The 17,666-nt window shown below is 42.5% G+C and overlaps 1 protein-coding gene across 1 annotated transcript in view; it reads right to left on the bottom strand.

Moving 5' to 3' along the window:
- PAK1 (p21 (RAC1) activated kinase 1) overlaps positions 1-9,865 on the bottom strand; it is a 150,115-nt gene extending 140,250 nt beyond the window's left edge. Inside the window, exon 1 of the mRNA XM_057316763.1 lies at positions 9,769-9,865. The gene's annotated coding sequence lies outside the window, so the exon portion shown is untranslated. The remainder of the gene's footprint in view (positions 1-9,768) is intronic.
- Between the last annotated feature and the right edge of the window lie 7,801 nt (positions 9,866-17,666).

The following is a 17,666-nucleotide window of genomic DNA, read 5'->3' as shown; positions in this document are numbered from 1 at the left end:
ACATACAAAAATGTTGAAAGAAGTGTACCATCAAACAGTTTCAAGAGGAGTCAACCTACAGGAAGGATTTTTGTGTGTGTGATGAAAATTTCAATCTTTGACCAAGAGTTCTAGATATTATAGATACCAAGAGGCAGTCTCAAAACCACTTAATTTACCCATCAATATTTATTTGCTTGGTTGTTTTAGCTGACAGTGATAGAGAACATTCTACACTCAAGATACTAAGCTGAAAGTGCTGGCACTTTACAGGTGGGGAGAGGCCCTCAGGCACTAACTGTCTATAAAATCAGATTTAATAATCCCTTCTCAGTCTCTCAGAATCAAACAGGATATTGCATAGGGTAGCATTCTGAAAGGTCTCTTCCTACCACCGCAACTTTATCAAGAGCCATTCACTCTTATTCCATGTGCAGCAGCCATAATGGCTTCTTTTTTAGTTCCTATGTTGAGGTAAACCAGAGCTGTCTAACAGAAATACAATATGAGCCCTTAACACGAGCCACATATGTAATCTTAAATTTTCTAGTAGCTATGTTTTTAAAAGCTAAAAAAAAAAGGTGAAATTAATTTGAAAATCTATTTTAACCCAGTTTATCCAAAATGTTAATATTTCAATATATAGTAAACAAAAAATTAGTTGTATTAAATTCTTTTTTCAGTACTAAACCTTCAAAATCTAGTATATATTTTCTATTTATAGCACATCTCTATTTGAACCAGCCACATTTCAAGTGTTCAGTAGCCATTTTGTCTAGTAGTTACCATCTTGAGCATCATAGCTCTAAACTTTTACCGACTTTCAGGGTCTTTGTGCATTTAAAATGTTCCCTCTGCATAACATGCTGTACACCCTATTCTCTGAATGACTAATACCTATTTATCTTGCATATCTGAGTTTAAAAGCATCGTCTCCTCAGTGAGGCCTTCCTTTTCATCACTCCAAAAGTCTCTACATTAGTCCTTTACCTCTTTTGTAGGACTTATCAAAACCTGCAACTATTTATTTGTACATTTAATGCTTTTCTTTGTATTCCCCTCTGGAATGTAAGCTTTATAAGAGCAAGGAAAAGGATCATTTCTGTATTGTTTATGATTGTACCCCAAGTACTAATCACAAAGCTTGGCACATAGGAAGCAACCAATAAATATTTGTAGACTAATTAAGGAATTGATAAACAGATGCACTGTAGAGACTGAGTTTGTATGCAAATGAAAGTAAGTATATTTTGCCATTCCCAACTAGTCTGGGACCTTTACAAAACAGTCAACTTCAGATAATTCTCTGGCAAGCAGCAATAGTTAGAAACATGATTTTGGGGGCACCTGAGTGGCCCAGTGAGTTAAGCATCCGACTCTTGATTTCAGCTCAGGTCATGATCTCAGGGTTGTGAGTGAGGCTGTGTGCTGAGCATGGAACCTGCTTAAGATTTGCTCTCTCCCTCTCCCTCTGCTCTACCCCCATCCCACCCCATCCCCCCACCCCGCTTGCTCATGCACACGTGTGCATTCTTGCTCTCTAAAAAACAAACAAACAAACAACATGATTTTTGGAAAGAGAACAGGCTGTAAATAGTTTTTATCATTCTCCAAGGAACCAGGAATTTTTTGGAAGTCAAGGGAAAATGAAGGAGGTGCCACTGGTCAAAGCAACATCCAGATGATCAAGAGCCAACTAGATCTGGAGACAGATGATATGGATTAAAGATGGCAATCTCCAAATGCATGGCCATGTTATTATGGACAAGCCCTTAACTTCTCTCCATCTACAAAAATATGATGCCTTAAGGATAAAATTAAATTAAACGAGATTATATATAAAGTGTTTTCAAAACAGTAAAGTCTAAATATATATTAATTGTCTCTAGGGTGCTCAGGAAATTGGACTTTCAAAAGTCTATCATCATGAATTTTCCCCCTTTGTTCACCTGGTTTCTTGCTTTATGTTACTTTGCAGATTATATATAGATCACTTCTGAAACTAATCAAGCAAAATCTACCCTGATAGCAAATAAAAATCTCAGACGCAGGGAGCGCCTGGGTGGCACAGCGGTTAAGCGTCTGCCTTTGGCTCAGGGCATGATCCCGGCGTTGTGGGATCGAGCCCCACATCAGGCTTCTCCGCTATGAGCCTGCTTCTTCCTCTCCCACTCCCCCTGCTTGTGTTCCTTCTCTCGCTGGCTGTCTCTATCTGTCAAATAAATAAATAAAATCTTTAAAAAAAAAAAAATCTCAGACTCAGGACTGATAGATAAAACTCCAGATGCGAAAATAATCTTAAATGGAAGAAAATCTTATAAAAATGGTAATTCTCCAACAGGTGATGGGGGACTAAGAGTCCCTCCACCAAATCAGGTCCCACTGTACCCATTCCCCAACCTCTAGCCCACTGAGAACTGTTTCCATACTAAAACACTGTTACTGATGGACTATGTCCTAGTGTATTACAAAACAAGGGTGAAGGCAGAGAGGAGGAGATATGACAGTAAAAAATCACTGTCATAAAATATTTGAGTGGGGGAAGTTAGCATCAGATTTAATGCATCTATAAAACAGTTAAGGATAACTGAGGCTCAGAGTAGTTAAGTGATTTGCCATGGTCACACAGTAATAATCATAAAAATGTCTTCAAATCCCAGCTTGATCTTTCCGCTCTTAAATTTCATCATCTATAAAATGAGTATAAAATAGCATACCTCTTATAGGACTATTTTGAGGAGTAGAGGGAAAAATCAAAAGTGAAGTACTTGGTACATCAAAGTCCTTGGTAAAAGGTCAGTTGTAATGAGGCTGATGATGTTGATTTGTTCTCAATCTCATTTATCCCCAATGAATAATGACGTTGGGGGAAGCAGGTGGCTGGGAAACAGGGAGATCACCAACCCAAACTCATTTTTTAAAAACATTAAAAAATAGAGGAAATGATACTATTGGTTACATTTCCACAATAAAACTGATAGGTTTGTTGTTTTTTGTTTTCCTTTTTTCTTTTATTCTTCTGTATTCTCAAGAGCCTAAAGGCCCTGGCTTCAAATCATCGCTGTGGGGCTATATAGCCTCAGGCAATTCAATTAACCTCTGTTTCCTATTCCATAGTATGGAGATAAAACAATGCCTGTCCTAATTAATCCACAGAGTTGTTGAAAGAATAAAGTGAGGTAATATTAGTAAAAATATTTTGTACACTAGAGGCCCTTCACCATCTAGGCCTTGTCTTCCTCTCTACTCCTACCACTCCCCACCGTACCCTAACCTGTAAGTGTTTTAAAATACTCAGAGTTCCCCAAACATGCTCTCAAGCCTTCTAGCCCTCACGCTGCTCTCTTTCAGGAAGGTCCTTCTTCTTTCCTCTCTTCCCACCCCTCCCCAACTGTGCTTGGTTAACGCCTGTTCATCTCTCAGAACACAACTTAGCTGTCGCTTGCATTAAGAAGGCTTGCCAGGCCACCCCCATTTCAGGTGGAGTAGATGCCTTTCCTTTGTCTTCACATAGCATGAGCCTATACCACCACGTGTCGTTTTTGTCTCAATATAATTGTCTATGGACTTGTCTGTTTCTTAACTATAAGCTTAAGGGTAGAGACCAGGTATGATTCATCTATTTTTTCAGAGCCCCTGACAATGCCTGATGCTTAATATGTGTTTAGCAAATGAAACTTAAATGACAATTAAAATATTAGTTTTCATATGGTAGGTACCTAAGACTTTTATGCAAAATATTATAATACAAAGCAATACTTCTCAATCTTGGCTGCATATCAGAATCACGTATAAACCTTCAAAAATAGAAATTCCAAAGATTTTGATTAAGTAGACTTTAGAGCCCAGGCAACAGTTTTTGTTTGTTTGTTTTTTTTACATCTTCACAAGTAGTTCAAATGCACAGCCAAAATTCAAAACCACTGCTATAAACAATTGAAGTCATTAAATTATAACAATTCTACCTAACATCTACGTAGCTTAACATCCTACAATTCATTTTTACATATATTATTTATTTAATCCAGTATTATTAACAGTGTTATATTAGTTTCAGGTGTACAATATTCATTTTCACATACATTATTAATTGAATCTTCACAACTCTCTGAGTTAGGTGTTATTTCTATTTTCCAAACTAAAAAATAGATATTAAAATAAGTGTCCAACTAGGTCTTTGCCTAACTTCAAATTTAATGCTCTCCCTTCTACATCCAACTCCTTCCCTAGAAAGTGACAGGTAATATTGCAGCAACATACAAAGTACATGGGGACAAGGATTCAAATGAGAAAGACATGAATCCCAGCTTCATGGGAATCAGAGAGAGAATAAGCAAAGCTAGGCCTTGAAGATACAGGCAGGCAGATGAGGGTGGAAGCCAGACGTATTCTTTCACTGTCATTTATCATCCCAAAAGATTCAAAAGGCAGATCCTGTAAAGGAGAAAAATGTTCTTACCAGCCTCGCTTGGTATTTACACAGTCTGCAAGGGACACTGGAGAGGGCTGGAGGTAGAAGAGTGGAATAAGAAAATCCCATACACAAGAGTGAACTTCCCAATGCTACATGAAAATTACCTCACCCTGACTCCATGAATAAGAGCCAAGACATAATGGACTTGTTATAACTAAGACTTAGATCAACTTTAGAGAATTAATACCAAACAAAATCATATTAATGAGGGATCAATGATCTTCTGGTTCTTTCTAGACTTATTATCACATTATTCTTAGTGGATAATCTGGAAGATCCTAGAACATAGATCATTTCCCCCATCTCAAAGACTAGAAAGATAGAATGGTGGACAAAGTTACTTATGAAAGATAAAGCTTAACACAAGAGTAGAAAAAACATGATGTTAATAAATTTATGATGGCAAAGGGAAATGAATATTCAGGCAGTGGTGACTCAGAACGCTGGATTAAGTCTGATCTCTCAGCTTCAGTGGTAAAGTGTTATCTTTGAGTCTGTAATATCATGACCATCTGACATAGTCTTACCAGCAAGTATTTTTTTGTAGTTCAAACTCTCGACTTCAGTCAGAATTTTCTTAGGGGGAAAAGGCTAAAGGGATTAGGAAGCAACCTAAAAGGACATTTCTAGTGCTCCAAAGTATAGTTTGATAGTTTAAACGTCAATATGATATAGTGACAAAAGTGAAGTACTACATTGAGATTCAAAAAATGTAGTTTTAAACCAATATTTAGTCATTTGCTAATGATGTGCCTTTGAGCAAACCAAGACTTCTATAATCCAGTCTCCTAACTCATAAAATGGAAATACCTATCTCACGGGGCTGCTGTGAAGACTAAACAAATAACACCAGGGGAAGGTGTTATTCTTTTCCCTGTATGAATGATAAATGTAAATGCATGTAAAACTGTCTTCACCAATCTTTCTGTGCACAAAAAAAGAGAGCAGGCTAAATGAAGAAAAACATTTATTTTAACTCTCACAGCAATATACTTGCAAAACATTCCTATATTCTCTATACAGAAAAATTAAAGCAGCCTGGGTAATGAGCATAACTCATAATTGCTGGTATCAGGTGAATATGAACTGGAATGGAGGCCTACCACTTACTTTCAGCAAAACCTTGAACAAGTTCCCGTTGCCAGTCTGAGCCTCAACCACCTTATCCATTAAACAGAGGTACTAGTAATCATCTTACATGCTTATTTTGAAGATTGGAGAAAACAGCTCATGTGATGTCTGGTATGTAAGAGGTGTTCAATAAAGTTTACCACCACCTAACAACTGCTAACAAATTATACTCTCCAAAGTTTCCTTTATATTCAATATTTTATTTAGTTGCTTCATAACCTTGTAAGCTAGTCATAGCAACTGTTATTATCCCCATCTTACAGTTGGACAAAAGGCTCAGAGATAAAATTACTTCCATAAGGTCATACAGTAATAAGAGACTAAATTAAGTTTCCCTGACCATTCCTCCCACCCCAAATTACAACATTAGTCCTTAGGAATTAAAATGACATCTATGAAATAGTATATGCTTTTGAAAACCTTAAGCTTCTCTCTTTACAAAAAAAAAAAAAGTTTTTCCCCTACTTTCTGGTTATGGTTCAGAAAGATAAAAAAGGGGGAAAGAAAAAGTCATTAAAACCAGCAACAACGGGATTGAGAATTGTCTCAAATTAGCAACTATTGATTCCATCTTGATTTTTCTTTTCATTTTCCCCAAAAGCCACAGATCTCTTAGTTAAAATTGTTTAAAGGTCTGCTTATCAAAATGATACTTACTTGATAAACTATCCCTAAACTGAGAAAATAAATTAGAAAGACAAATTACGTCTTCGGGAGTATACATCATTTTTCTACCCCTCTATTTCATCCCTTCATTTCAGCACTTATCATGCATGGTGTAATATCTTTAACACCTTGAGAACCTGAACCGCATCCTATTCATACCTGAACATCCTGTCCCAGCATGGGGCCTTGCACATGGTAGAGAAAGACTCAATAAGTGTTTATAAATAAATGAACAAATGAAGCCAATCTCTCAGAGGGAAATTAGGAAAGGAGAAAACTGGATATGGTATCTTAGGGCTAATAGGAAAGTGAAAGAAACAAAATATTTTAAGAGCTTCATAAGGAAGAGAAACCTTTGTGTGGAGTCAAACGGCCCTTGTACGGCTTTAAGTATCACTAGAGAAAGACAAAAACCACAGAAGATCCGGAAGAGACAGCTTCAAGTCAAAAGACTCAAAAGTTAGGGCGCTTATTTAGATTTGCAAAACCAGGTTACAAATTCCCAAGAAACAATCCTAGCATAAGATATTTCAACAGCAGTCTTCAGGTCTTGGCTAAAAGAACTCTAGCTGAAAATACTGTAGGCTTTGGTGGAGAAGGACAGATGTAAAACAGAAGAAAAGCTCAGTCTAAATCAAATCCCCAAAAATGTCAGAATCCACTTGGACTTGCATATTGGAGTATGGTTCCTCTTCATTCTGAGAACTATTCTTAAATAAAACCCCAGTATAACAGCTGGCTGTAAATAGGACTACATCCTCTTGTATTTTTCATTCAACAAATATTTGAGAGCCTGCTATATGCAGTCACTGCTCTAGGCCCTGGGAGTAGGGTAGCAAGCAAAACAAACAAAATGCTCTCAGGAAGCTTTCAATCTAGTGGCAAAAGACACATGACCAACAGATGGGATGGAGTGGCAGGCAGTAAGTGCTAAGGAAGAAAAAGAAGGGAGGGAGAGAGAAAGAGTACAGAAGGAAAGAGTGGGAGGGAGCTGGCAAGGAGCTGGTCTTATCAAAAACAGATCTTTTAACCCAGTGGTTTTCAAACTTTAGCAAGTGTCAGAATCACCTGGATGGCTTGTTAAAGCAGAGGTTTGAGAGCCCCAACCCCACAGTTTTTCATCTGCACGTCCAGGATGGGAATAGTAATTTGCAATTCTATCAAATTCCCAGATTATGTTGATGCTGTTGGTGTAGGGACTGCACTTGGAGCTAACTGTTCTAACCCAACAGATTAGGAAGCCTCTATCCCATGGGTCTTGACTTAGCTTATACATTCATTCATTTCAAAAATATATCCAGTGCCAAGAACTCTGCTAGTCACTAAAATTAAACAGATCCTGCCCTCAAGAAATTCACAGGTTAATCGGGTTGGGGGGGAGGACTCAAATAATTGCCATAGAGTACTATAGAGAGATTTGAGACTGGTATGTACATGAGCCAGAGGATGGAAGAGCAACCAATTCTATGGCAGTAATAGGAGTGACTTAAGGACTGCTTCCCAGAGGTCCAAGCACTTCTCCACAGGCAGATAGTGGGTGGGAGGGCAGCATTTCCCCTGGGAAGAATAGCACCAGGGAAAAGCAGGGACGAGAAAGAGTATGGCAGAGGAGTTATAGAAAGTGAGGCTGCAAACGTAAGCAATAATCCGATCTCCAAGAGCTCCTTATTCATGTTAAAGAGTTTAAAAATTTATCTTTAGGCAATGACTAGTTGGAAAGTAGAGGGAAATGATGTGATGGGGTATAACTTTCCAAAGCTCTCTCTGGATACATAGGGCCCTTCTTTCACAAAGCACGGGTTTCTCCAAGCCTACAAGGCCTCATAACGTGTGCTTGTAAATGTATATTTAATTGAACTGGACAAGCTTTCCGTCATGTGCTATCTTATGGATGAGAGGCAGGTCACCACCTTCCCCACAAAACTCACTTGGGCCTGGACAAGACTTGTAAAACAGGTCCAGTAGCCTCAATTATTGCACACTACTCCCTGTACAACTGGAGTCCCCCCAGAGATTAGGGCAGGCCTTCATTGTTTACATGTCTACCTCACCCACCAGACTTTGAGCTCTTTGAAAACAGAGAATGTCTTAATAGACTCTGAATCCCCACAGCCCTAGCAGGAGACCCAAAACATAGTAGCTCTCCAGACTCTAGTAATGTTGGGTAAATGAACCACTAAGTAAATTTACCAATAAACCCATAAGCTCATATAGGTGAGGATATGGATAAGCTTCAGGTTCCATGTTCCCAAAACCCTTTTGAGAAGTAGAGTTTCCAGTTGAGGTGAGGTGGATTTCATATGCACCTGAAAAGGATTTCCCCAACAGGAAAAGAAAATGTTACAAGTGCCATAAAAATCATACCAGGCTTCTGGGGGCCCCAATGAGAATAAGTTTTGCCTGAAAAGAGTTTGAGGGTAGATGCCAGCAAAGACCTGGGGAGACGGGGATGAGGCGGGTGGCAGGATTATTCAGCGGGCTCGTCAAAGCTGAGTATGTGCTGGATACCTGCCGATTTCTAGGGCTTAGAAAGTCCTGGAATTTTAAGACTGGAAGTGACCTGCTCAAGGTCACAAAGTAAGTAGGTGAAGTCACAAGGTAAGACCAATGAGGCATCTATATACTCTTGATTCCTGTTTTCTCCTGACAAAGTCACAGTAGGCAAAATCAGAGGTTATGCTCAGGAACAAGTTTTAAAATAAGGGCTAGACTGATGAATTTGAATTTTTATTGGCAACCATAGTACTAACCCTTCCCTTCACCTTTCAGTTCTGCGGGAAGAGTGTAAGACAGTTATCCAAGCAGTTTAACAAACAAGAAACACTTTGCTCCCAACACACCTAAACACCAAAACTTCTAAAGCATTCTTCCAAAATACCCGCAGCAACGTTTGCTGCTGGAACATTCAAGACAGTAAAGGCCATAATAATCACGTCTTTGGAAACGGAGTATTGAACATAAAGTAACTGTCGGTCTCCTTTCGTTGTTTGTTTCTAACTCTACAAGTTAGGGTATTCCCGGGGTGGGGGAGGGGCTGCATAAGTCAAGCTCCATCCAGCCGTATTTTTCAAGGAGGCGAACCCTAGAGGCGATTCCCCCGGCCTGGATAGGAGGGATTTTTTTTCCACGCAGAATGAATCGGACGCCGCTTTGCTGGGCTTCCCGGTGGCCCGCCAGCGTTAGCGCCGGAGGACCGCAAAGTTCGCAAGGGAGGCGGCTCCCAGCCCCAGACCTGTCGGGTCTCCGGGCCCCTCCCCCGCTCCGGCCCTCCTCCGGGTTCCCCCGGGTCCCCAGCTTCTGAGACCGCCGGCCTCGCCGGGCAGTGCACAGGGGGCCTTTGTTGGTCCGCCGAGAGCGGCCGGCCGCGCCGGGAGGCGCCCCGCCTCATCTTACCTGGCGCCCCCTCCCGCCGCAGGGAATGAATGGGCCCCGGCCCCCCACCCGCGCCGCTCCCACCCCCGCGCCCCAGCCCCGCAGCCTGCGACGCCAGGGGGGCCGCGCGGGAGGCTGGCTCTCACCTTCCGCGCTCGCTCGGCTCTACTCCGCTCCTCCTCCTCCTCCTCCACCCCGGTGGCGGCGGTCGAGCCGAGGAGTAAGCGCGAGTGTGCGCGAGGGGCCGCTTCACTTTCTCCCTCCCGCCGCCGCCGCCGCGCGTTCGCCGCCTCCCCCACCCTGCTCGTGCCGGGGAGTCCCCTCAGGACGGGGTGGGGGGCGGGGGTCAGCGACGGCGAGGGGGCAGGAGGCAGTTAGGCGACGCGGGAGAAGGGGGTGCTGTGAGGGGCGAGAATGTGAGGGGACTCGGGCGGCCTCTGGGGAACGAGGTGGGGAGACAGAGTTCTTTGAGGAGATCTTGAGAGCGCGGGGCCCCGTGAAAGAGGGGAAAGAGTCTGAGGGGAAAGCGTCTGGGAAGTAGGACCGCAGAGCCGGTGAGGGAGACGGCGGGGAGGCGCGAGGGACGAGCGCAGCGGGAGGGAGCGTTGTGGGGGAAGCCGTGAGGGGGCGTCTACTGCGCCGCCAGCACCTAGCGCTCCAGCCCGGCCGCCTCCCCCGCCCGCAGCCGCGCTATTGTAAGCCGCCCGCCGGCCCGACAGCCTCTCCCACCGGCCCCCGCCCCCTCCCCCGCGAGGCCGCGGCGCCGTCCGAGCCCGGCCCGCCCCGCCTCCCGCAGGTGGGAGGGGGAGGGCTGCCCGACCCACGTGAGGAGGCCAACCCAGGCGTGGGGGAGGGCGAGTGTCTGGGATGACGTCATCGGCGCATGACGCCAGAGGCTGGGGAATCACCCGGCTGCTGCATGATGTCATTGCTCCCGCGTCTCTCCTCGCCCCTTGCACCCTCTTCGGCTGTAGACCCTTTGCGCGGCCTTTCCTCGGGAAGGTTTTGGGACGATTTCTGGCGGCGTTAGTGGTGTGTGTAGTCTGGGTTCCAAAAAGAGGGCTAACCCCTTGGCCTTGTGGTCCTCTTCAGGTTAAAAAGCACCACCGCATCTGCTAGCTTTCATTGCCTAAGAGCTTAATTTGAAAACTACCCAATCTCCTGTGACCTCAAAGCCAGACACTTATTATACTGTTTGTTTTCTTTGTGGGGAGAGGCGCGAGGAGGGAGACCCAGAAATGATAATGGATGTTTAACTATCGTGAGCTGATAGGATGGGTTTCCTTTCCCATTTTTCTCCTACCACGGAGGCTACGTTCAACCCAAACCTTTCCCCTGAGCTCAGACTGCATATATCCTAATACCTCTCGGACAGCATCACTTGCTTATCCCACTGTACCTCAAATTCCGTATGTCCAGAACGGACACAGCATTAGTGACGAAGGGTCTGGAATCAGATTGCCTTGCTTCAATTAGCAGGTGCGCTGTGTTTAGTGATAGGACCTTAACATCTCTAAGCCACAATTTCTGCATAATAAAAGTACTTGTGTATCCTTAACCCTATCTCTCTATGCCTGTTTTACCATAGCAGAAACTACAACCTATTACCATTTCCTCCAAACTTACTCCTCATGTTACTTCCTGGTCTCAGTGAATGGACCGCCATCGCCCAATCCTCTATGACAGAGCCCTGGACGTAGCCCTCATTCTTACTCCCGCAACACCCTTATCAAGTTGGTCACCAACTTTAGGAGACTGTATTGAGTCTCCTAAATATTTCTCAAGTCCTCATCCTTCTCTTCACTTACCATCACCTGGACGATTGGAGCAGCTTTCAGTCTCCAAATTCAATCCATTCTTGCTGGTGACCAGAGAAGCCTTTTAAAACCACAAATCTGATGATGCTTTCCCCTGTTTAAACACTCTGAAAGGCTTTCGCTGCCTTCAGGATGAAGCCCAAACTCGTTAACTTGGCACTGTACAACCTTGGTGCTTACACCAGCCTTTCTAGCTTCCTCTCACACCGAATATCTTTTGTTCCAGCCCCACTGAAATGCTACTTAATGTTCTCTGCATGCACATTTCTTCGTGTCTCTGAGCCCTTCTATCTTTATCTCACTGGCCAGTACCTACCCATTCATTCTGCAAACCCCAGCTCAGATGTCATGCTCATTTATTCATTCAATTAATATTGTTTAAGTTTCCCTGAGCCTTCACAGTGTTGTAAACCTACACTACTTTCATACCTTTTGTGGCATGTAGCACAGTCTAGTAATTGTATTGTGTATCTAACTTCCTGAGCTCCTTGAAAGCAAGTCACATTCCTATCCATACTATCCTTATTCCCAGTATCTAGAATGGTGCCTGGCACATAGTAAGAATAAATATGTTATTAAAATGCATTTAATAAATGCTTACATTGTGCTTACTATGTGCCCGACACTGTCTCCTTCTAAGCACTGTCTCCTTTAAATCTCCAATAACCCTGTGAGATAGATTACTGGTATCCCCCCATTTTATGGATGAGGAAACTGAGGTGCAGAGGGGTTAACTTAACCCAAGGTCATAATCTAGCAAATTCATTCTAATCTAAACTGTTTTTGCTTGGTCTCTGTGGTGGACAAAATCATGGCTCCCTAAAGATGTCCATACTCTAATCCCAAGAACCTATAAATATATTACCTTCCACGACAAAAGGGATTTTTGTGGCTAAGGATCTTGAGATGAGGAGGTTATTCTGGATTATCCGGGTAGATTTAATGTAATCACAGGCATCCTTAAAAGTGAAACGGGGGACGGGTATGGAAAAGGGAGGCAGAAGACTAAGGAAGAGGTAGATTCAACTATAGACCAGGTCAGATGTTGAGATGGGATTCAATGTGAGAAGCACTTTTCCCACCCTTTGAATACAGAGGAAGAGAGCTACCAGCTAGAGAATAAAACTCCAAAAGCCAGAAGAGGCAAGAAAACTGATCCTTCCTCAGAGCCTCCAGAAAGGAGCGGAGCCCTGCTGGCACCTTGGTTTCAGGCCAGTGATAGCTACTTCAGACTTCTGAGCCACGGAACTGTAAAGTAAAGAGTGTGTGTTGTTTTAAACCACGACACTTGTGATAGTTGGTTACAGCAGCAGTAGGAAACTACACGGTCAAGTCAAGGGTGACTGGGGGCGCCTGGGTGGCTCAGTCAGTTAAGTGTCTGACTTCAGCTCAGGAGGTGATCTCGGGGTTCAGGAGCAAGCCCCAAGTCAGGTTCCACTCTCAGCTCAGGGTCGGCTTCTCCCTCTCCTTCTACCCCATCCCCCACTAGCTCGTGTGTGCACACGCTCTCTCTCTTTCAAATAAAAAAATCTTTAAAAAAAATTAGGGGTGACTACTGTACACTAACAATTGGAGGGGGCTACTTGCTAGAGCTGCAAGGTTCTTAGCTGTATCTACCCAAACGTCTGGGATCGAGCCCCTCATCAGGCTCCCTGTTCAGTGGGGAGTCTGCTTCTCCCTCTCTGGCTCCCTCTGCTTGTTCTCTCTCTCTCTCTCAAATAAATAAATAAAATTTTAAAAATGAATAAGAATAAAAATCTTCCATGGAGGTCTTCTGGAGTTCCTACCATGTCCTGAATTGATGGGTGGATAACCTGACCCTGAAATTCGCTTTCTCAAGGCTTTTTTTTTTTTACCTGAGTTTTATGTATGTATGTATTTATTTATTTATTAACTTACTTATTTTTTTAAGGGGGGAAGGGACAGAGGAAGAGGGAGAGAATCTTAAGCAGGCTCCACACCCAGCCCAGAGCCCAATGTGGGGCTTGATCTCACAACTCTGAGATCATGACCTGAGCCAAAACCAAGAGTCAGACCTTAATCAACTGAGCCACCCAGGCACCCCAAGACTTTTTTTTTAAATAAACTTTTTTTTTTAAAGTAAACTCTGTGCCCAATGTGGGGCTTGAACTCACAACCCCAAGAGCAAGAGTCACATGCTCTCCAGACTAAGCAAGCCAGGTGCCCCTTTCTTTAAGACTTTTAAGATAGTTAATAAAATCCAGCCAAATCCTTGAAATTCTAATTAGCATTACTCCATACCATTCAAGAACTAGAGCTTGCATTCTCAATATCTTCCCCAGGGCCAATATCTTCCCCAAAGAAGCGAAAATTTGGGGCTTTTTTAAAGTTTTTATTTAAATTCCAGTTAGTTAACATACAGTGTAATATTAGTTTCAGGCGTACAATTTAATAATTTGATGTGGAAATTTGTTCTAAGGTAGGAAAAAAAATCCTAGGTATTACAACGGTTTATGGCCTCTGAAGATCAACCCTATTTGATAAAATCTTATTCCTTAGTATTTAATTGCTCTGGCTAGGGATACTTTATTTTTATTGAGATGTAATTGACATACAACATTATATTAGTTTTAGGTATACAACATAATGATTTGATACATGTATATATTGTGAAGTAATTGCCACCACGTAAGTTTAGTTAATATCCGTTACCACATATAGTTACAAATTTTTTTCTTGCGATGAGAACTTTTAAGATCTACTCTCTTAGCAGCTTTCAGATATAGGAAACAGTATTGTTAACTACGGTCACCATGCTGTACATTACATCCTCAGGACTTTATCTTGTAACTTTTTGTTTATACCTTCCAACCACATTTACCCCTTTTGCACACTCTCCCACCCGGGATTCTTTTCATTTAATTTTTCTCCTTAGGAGGGTGATTTTTTTTTTTTTAATGTTGAGAATCCCTGTACTAGAGCTACTGTATAATCTAATGTACTTCTTCCATTTGTTCTTCCAATCCAGCACAGGGGAAGAGCTCAGTTGTGACAGCACAGAATATCAGGGGCTGTCACCAGCTATTGAGTCCTTATTGCCATCTGGTCAGCGAGCAATTCCGTTCCGTAATTCTATCCTGAGAGTGTTCACTTTGGGGTCACTCCAGGTACCATCTACCCAAGTTTAGGTTTCCCAAAACACAGAGCCTGAAATAAGTACTTGGGGCTGGTAGTTTATTTGGGAGGTGAGCCTAGGAAACAAGAATCAAATAAGGAAAAGGGAAAGCCAACGTAGAGTGCGTTATTGAGGGTCTCACTTCTGCCAGAACTTCAGAGAGGCATACAGAATGCCTTCCAGAGTAAACCACCTGAAAGACGACAGCTTTCCTCCCGTGGCTTCCATCTCTCATTGGGTGACAGTTGTCCCCAGGGCTGTTGACTCCCCTGGACTCTGTGGCTTTGCTTGCCAGCTTTGCAGCTACAGATACTGGAGAAGATTCTGGGGCAGAGTAAGGAGAAATGTGAGGTGTACCCTCGAGGTGACTCGCGAGCAGAAGGAGGAAAGTTGGAACCATCCACGATTGTGGCTGAAATCAGAGGTGGGCTAAGGAAATGGGACAAGTACCAGAGACGTCTGGTACTGACAAACTAAGCAGGTTTCATTTATAGGTTCACATGATCAAATCAACTTTAGGAGATAAGGCCAAACCTATTTTCCAAAATAATTGAACCAATTTACATTTCCACCAGCAGCGTAGGAATGTCCCAGTTACCCATCCCACCAATATTTGATGTTATCAATCTTTGTTATTTCAATCATTCCAATGGGTGTGTAGGGATATTGCATTGTTATTTTCATTTGCATTCTTCTGATTACTAATGAGGTTGAAAACCTGTTAAGTTTGTTGGTCATTTGGGTATCCTCTTTTGTGAAGGGCCAGTTCAGATCTTTTGCTTAATTTTTTTAAGTTTATTTATTTATTTATTTTAGTAATTTCTACACCCACCATGGGGCTCGAACTCACCACCCCAAGATCAAGAGTCACATGTTCTTCCAACTGAGTCAGCCAAGCACCCCATTTTGCTCAATTTTTTAAAATATTTTATTTATTTATTTTGAGAGGGGAGAGGGGCAGAGAGCAAGAAAGAGAATCCCAAACAGCCTCCCTGGTGAGAGCAGAGCATGACTCAGGGCTAGATCTTAAGACCCCAAGATCATGACCTGAGCCAAAATCAAGAGTCAGACACTTAACTGACTGAGCTACCAGGCATCCCCCATTTTGCTCAATTTTTAAAATCAACTTTATCGAGGTATAACTGACATGTAATAAAAATACACTTATTTTAAGTGTTTACTTTGATGAGTTATGACAAATATATATCCCTTGTTACCACCACCACACCACTTCTGACCCAGGAAGTTTCGTTGTGCCCCTTTGTAGTCAATCCCTACCCCTATGGCAATCAACGTTCTGCTTACTATTACTATAAATTAATTTTGCCTGTTTTAGAATTTCATATAAATGGAACCATACAGTATATACTCTTCTGTGCTGTTTTTTTTTTAATTCAGCATAATACTTTTGAGATCATCCATACTGTTTCATGTGTCAGCCCATACTTTCTTTTTATTGCTGAGTATGGATATACTATAATTTGTTTATCCATTCAACTGTTGATGGACATTTCAAGTTTGGGGCTATTATAAACAAAGCTACCAGGATCATCCATATACAAGTCTTTGTGTGGATATGTTTTCATTTCTCTTGGGTGTGAAATGGATGGGTTGCCGGGTAAGTGTATATTTAAGTCTATAAGAATCGTTAAACTGTTGTGTGCTTGGCTGGCTCACTTCGAAGAACCTTCGACTCTTGATCTTGGGGTCGTGAGTTTAAGCCTGAAGTTGGGTGTAGAGATTACTTAATTATAAATAAATAAAGAATTGCTAGACTGTTTTCCAAAATAGCTGTACCAGTCAGTGTCCTTTTGACACGTCCCCACCATTCTCTGAGCACTTCCTTGCTTTTTGGCCCAAGATGGCCTAGGCTCTTCTTGTACTGTTTTTGACCCAAAAGCCTCAAATCAGGCTTTTCTCCAAAGAGTTCTGATTCCTTTCACTGAAAAATTGTATTTAGAAACCAAGATCTAAGCACTAGATGAGGTCATTACTATGGACTGTCACTGTTCCCGGTGCTCTCAGTGTATATAAGACTCCAAGCAGGAGTGCCTGGCTGGCTCCACCAGTAAAGCATGCGACTCTTGACCTCAGAGTTGTGAGTTTGAGCCCCATGTTGGGTGTAGAAACCACTTAAAAATAAAAAAATAAAAAACAGATTCCAAGGAGACTCACTCTCACTCTCCTTCTGGCCTTTAAGAAGCATACCTCCATGAATTCTACAGTAAAAGGAAAGGAATTCTGCCAACAACTTGAGGGGGCTTGGAAGCCTTTGATAATAAAGGAACCCACCAACACAATGACTGGAGACTTGTGAGACCCTGAGCAAAGGACCTATCTAAGTCATTTTCAGACTCCTGACGCACAGAAACTGAGATAATAAGCATGTATTTTTTTAAGTCAGTAGGTTTGTGGTCATTTGTTACTGAGCAATAGAAAACAAAGACAGGAGGGGTGGCAGAGAAGGCTCCACCAGTTAGCGGTACCCAGGAGAGCCTGGGAAGGCGGAGTGAGGCAGAGATCATTTTCCTGTTGCTCTGGCTGTTCTGCTGAGAACAACAGTTATGGAGCCCGGATTTTTCTGCAGCTGTATCTCAGTGGCCAGCCACTAACTTTGTGGGTGTCTAGAGTTCGTTGTCATGACACATGACAGTGGCAGCAGCCTGGTCCCGCAGTTGCAGCTGTGGTGTGGATTCTTGAACCTCAGTAGTTCATTTGGTGGGTTTCTGATGCCCCTAATTGTGTGAGAGGCAGCAGCTCCACCAGCAAGTCTGTTCGGCAGTGTTGTTCTGGGGTGATTCGAGCCTACAACTCAATTCTCCTCAATTTGCAACAGCCTTATAAGTACCTCATGTCTCTTTAAATCTTCTTCTACTTAGAATAGCTAGAGTTCATTTCTGTTTCCTTGACCTAAAGCTTAACAGATACCCCGCCTCTGCTGAGCTAGCTTAAAAGGCTTCCTTTTTCTTGTGGCCAAGTGCTTCTGGTCTAAGATAATAATGTAGACATGCAGAGTTGACTGTTACCACAAAGTCTGGGAAACTGAGGAGTTCGATGAGGCAGAATGAGGGTTACTTCATTCAACCAACAC

This window comes from Ursus arctos, unplaced genomic scaffold (genome assembly GCF_023065955.2).
Source record: "Ursus arctos isolate Adak ecotype North America unplaced genomic scaffold, UrsArc2.0 scaffold_22, whole genome shotgun sequence".
Taxonomy (NCBI): Eukaryota; Metazoa; Chordata; class Mammalia; order Carnivora; family Ursidae; genus Ursus; species Ursus arctos.
This window is presented reverse-complemented; position numbering and strand designations above follow the sequence as displayed.